General features: G+C 31.0%; 1 non-coding gene across 1 annotated transcript; it reads left to right on the forward strand.

Annotated features, from left to right (window-relative positions):
- Positions 1-283: 283 nt before the first annotated feature.
- LOC123951280 lies at positions 284-356 on the forward strand. The gene has a single exon (XR_006820424.1). It is a non-coding gene; the product is annotated as a small nucleolar RNA SNORD49 (small nucleolar RNA).
- Positions 357-4720: the final 4364 nt, after the last annotated feature.

Consider the following 4720-nt stretch of genomic DNA (forward strand, 5'->3'; position numbering starts at 1 on the left):
GCCATTATTTTAGGATATAGCTGAAATAAGTACTTTATTTTTTAAGATAAAGTTCTTCTAAATTCTGTCCAAATTCATGTACAGTATTTCAGTAATTATGCATATTTGGACTGACTAAAAAGCCTGTATTATAATATATGTTAAGGTCAAGGTCAATTTATTTTAATATCTTAGACAATTTAGTATTGGGAATTATACTCATTAAGCATTCTTAGAGAGAGTCCTAAGAAGTTGTATAGAAACATGCAAAAGATTGATCTGCTCATTTAAAATTACAATTCAATGCTCTGATGAAATCACCTATAGGAAGTGCCGTCAGAAGCGAAAATTACAATTCAAATTTCTATAAACTGGCATATTTATAACATATGTAGTCAATTAAAAGTAGATTTTTTTCAAAAATTGTGTTTGAAATCTTACCATTTTGCATTTTAATAGCTGTTTTGAAGAGGACAAATATGTACAGCACTTTATATTTATACACCTTAAGTTCATTTTACACAATAGTCTACTCTGATTTGGGGAATCAAACTTGTATCTTAAGCTATATTTGGCAATACCATATTAGTTATAAATCTGCATATATCTCTTAGGCATTCTACTGTAAATCACACTCTAAATGACAATAATCCATTACTCACTTTTGATCTGGAATTGTAAATAATCCACATAAATTTCCTTGCATTCATCCACTAACTTTGAATAATTTTTCATTATCATAGGGTGCAACAAAGATGATCCAGTGCATACACAATCTATTAAAACAGTCTAATGACCTTATCAAACAACTAAAGAGATCATGCAACATGAACTGTCATGAATGGATCTATCCTCCAACTTCATGACCACTGTCTCTTTTGGTATTCCTAATTCAAACCCTTAAAAATAAAAGAGGCTCTTCTTTAGGGTTTATTGTGATTTATTCTAATTTGGAAAAAAAAGGTTTTTCATTCCTTGAAAACCTGAGCAATATTTTTCACACATGTATGTCCCCCTTCCTATTCTTCTACAATTTCTAACATCAGTCTTCTGAATAATTTTTAAATTTAGAATCTGCTCCTGACTGTCCATAATTTCTCAGTTTATGCCTCATATTCATTAGAAATATATATACTGACACTATCAAAAGCTACCTTACCACTCTCACCCATACTTTCTCACAATTACAATTTTTCATACTCTGAGCAATTATTTTTATATTGTAAGGTTTATTTCACATATACATATACATATACATATATAAATATGTAATAGAGAATGAATGAAAAGAGAAGTAAATAGAAAATAGAAAAATAAAAGTTAAATTATTTGGGAAGTAGAATTAGAAGTGCTATTACCCACTTTAAAGGAGTCTAAGGATTTGAGAGAAAATTTCAAAAAGTAAAGAATTTTAAAAAATATTATGGATAAATAACCAAGGTGAATTTCCCAAAATTAAAAATAGCATACCAGTGTAAGGTGATATCTCATTGTAGTTTTGATTTGTATTTCCCTGATGCTGAGAGATGTTGAGCATCTTTTCATGTGTCTGTTTGCCATCTATATGTCTTCTTTAGAAAAATATCTATTCATGTCTTTTGCCCATTTTTTTTTTTACTGGATTATTTGGTTTTGGGGTTTTGAGTTTAGTAAGTTTTATATTTTGAATACTAACCTTTAATCAGATATGTCATTTGCAAATATCTTCTCCCATTCCTATTGATAGGAATGCAAATTGGTGCAGCCACTCTGGAAAGCAGAATGGAGATTCCTCAAAAAGTTAGAAGTAAAAACTACCTTAATCCAGCAATTTCATGTCTAGGTATTTACCCAAAAGATACAAAAATATTGATTAAATACTGATTTCTGTAAGAAATACGTGTACCCAGTGTTTATAGCAGCATTAGCAACAATAATCCAATTATGTTAAAGCCCAAATGTCCATTGGCTGATGAATGGATAAAGAAGATGTAATGTGTGTAATGGAATACAACTCAGCCATCAAAAAGAATATCTTGCCATTTGCAATGACGTGGATAGAGCTAGAGTGTTTTATGCTAAGTGAAAGAAGTCAGAGAAAGACAAATACCATATGATTTCATTGAATCATGGAATTTAAGAAACAATTTCCTTGTTAATTTATTAACTTTGTGTGTGTGCATCTTTTCAATTAGAGGGTGAAATTCATGAGTGCTGAGGCCTTATTTACTTTGCTCTCAAACATATTCATACCCACTACCTAGAAGAATTCCTGATGCATAGTAGGTACTTAATTAACATTCTCTGTCTCTTTGGTTATTATTCCATGTTAATTTTATCAATAACACTGGTAAGAATCATCATGTTGGCTTTCAAAAATACAAATTTGAAAATCAATATCTCTGCTTTGCCATTGTTCATCATCAAAATCACTAGCTTCATATCAGATATCTCCTCTTAGATATCCTTTTTAGAAAACTATTAAAATAAATATATTTTTGAAGATTCTGTTTATTTATTTGTTAGAGAGAGAGACAGAGAGAGCACAAACAGGAGGAGAAGCAGGCAGAGGAAGAAGCAAGCTCCCCGCTGAGCAAGGAGCCTGATGTGGGACTCAATCCCAGGACCCTCGGATCTGACCTGAGCCTAAGGCAGCCGCTTAATCAACTGAGCCACCCAGGCATCCCTAAAATAAATAATCTTTATTATTCTTAGAACTATGATATTACATAAATTCAATAACTGAATCAATGATTGATTTTAATAATAACAAAATTTAATAATCACTACATTTTAATAATATTTATAGAATTATACATTATATATATTAGTATAATCAATTTTCCCCTAGGTAAAGTAAAAATATATTCTTAAAGGTTTTTTAAATCATATCTAAGGTAAATATTACAAATCATTGTTATAATTGCTATATTTAAAACTAAAATAAATTTCTATAATGTTACCACAAATATATGTTATCCAAATAGTTTTATAGAGAGAAATATTTTGAAAAAAACTTTATTAACTATAATACAATTTAAGAGGAAAGAATGGTGAGTGTACTATCTTGAAATACATCAAAATATTGAACTTCTAAATTTATCAACTACAAAATATAGTAAAAGGCAAATAAAACTATATAGGGGTTTCTGAAAAGGAATTTCAAGAGAAAGAGCCATGAAAACTTGAATCAATCTTTTTTTTTTTTTTTTTTTTTTTACTTTGTTTCAAATGCCAGAAATGATCGTGGACTGTACTTGTCAATTTTAGGTCACTTGGAAAGGATATAACTGTGGAGTCATTAATTCCTGGAGTGCAACTGTGAAGAATGATTGAGTAACATGCTTCAAGGGAACTGGCACTTGTCCTAACAACTATCTATTCAAATGTAGGAGAGAGCAAGCTAAAAGATTTTATGTTTATCTATTGTGTTTTACAAGCAACTTTCATCCTGCTATGTTTATCCAAGTTTATGAAATCTAATGCAAGAATCTACATAGATAGTGTTCAAAATGCCCATGAGGACACCAGATAGCACTGTATGATGATAAATTTTGTGTAAGACGTAGAAAAGTAATATGCACATATGGCAGTTAGAATTAATCAACCATTTTCCCCAAGACTCCTCCCTTTTCATTTATGTATTATTTTCAATACATATCAAGGAGGGGTAAAAATGAAGTGATGTATTACTTTTTGTTCTGGCGAAATTTATATATATATATCATCTATATCACATTTTTTACTTTGTAATTTTAAACTGTCCAAACTAACTGCATAGTAACTGCAATTCTTAGGATAAAAAATAGAAATTGATAACACAATTATAATTTTAATATTTTCTAAATTATTTGGGAATAGGTCACCTGGGTGTCTCAGTCATTTAAGCGGTTGCCTTTGGCAGCTGCCTTGGGTTTTGGTCCTGATACTGGGGAACTGGGATGGAGCCTGGTGTCAGGCTCCCTGCTTGGCTCCCTGCTTCTCCCTCTCCCTCTGCCTGCTGTTCCCCTTGCTTGTGCTCTCTCATGCTCTCTCTCTCTCTGTGAAATAAATAAAAACTTTAAAAAAATAAATCATTTGAGAACAATAAATATGTAATAGGCAAAAAGCAACTCAAGCTCTCCCACTCAACAGTGAAACAAACAACCCTGATTTTGCTCATTCAGCAAATACAAACATTCTTGTGAAAAAATTGTCATTCGCACTTCTGAATCAAATACTTTTCCTTACTAATCATCTCATAGAATTCAGGCTAATGTATCTAGTAGGTCACATTTAAGTATATGTTCAAATGTCAGATAATCACACACTTTCTAGATATAACAATGTTCAGTGTAGAAGATGGCGAGAACATATAATACAAATCACTAACTGAATAGTTTTATCACCACCTGGGCTTTGAGAAATACGTTGAGAGTCTAGAATGCAATTTATGTACTCAAGCTCAAGACAGTTACTAAACTAAATATTAAACCACAATGAAGAACAGTTAATGGAATCAGTGTTGCTTAAAAATGTGAGGAAGAATTCCTTTCCTTTATTTTTCTTTTTTCTTTCTTTCTTTCCTCTTTTTCTTCCTTTCTGTTCTTTTCTTTCTTTGGGTTTTAGTTTTGGTTTTGGCAAGAGGTGTTTTGAGGAGAGTGAGAGAGCTGTCCTCAAATAGTCTCATTTGTAAATTTTTAGATCTGTGGACCACTGGTTAAAATGAGGACAGAGTGTTGAATATCCAAACATAATTATTATCTCAATAATGGAAGAATAA

The sequence above is a fragment of the Meles meles genome, chromosome 9, assembly GCF_922984935.1.
Source record: "Meles meles chromosome 9, mMelMel3.1 paternal haplotype, whole genome shotgun sequence".
In the NCBI taxonomy this organism is placed as follows: Eukaryota; Metazoa; Chordata; class Mammalia; order Carnivora; family Mustelidae; genus Meles; species Meles meles.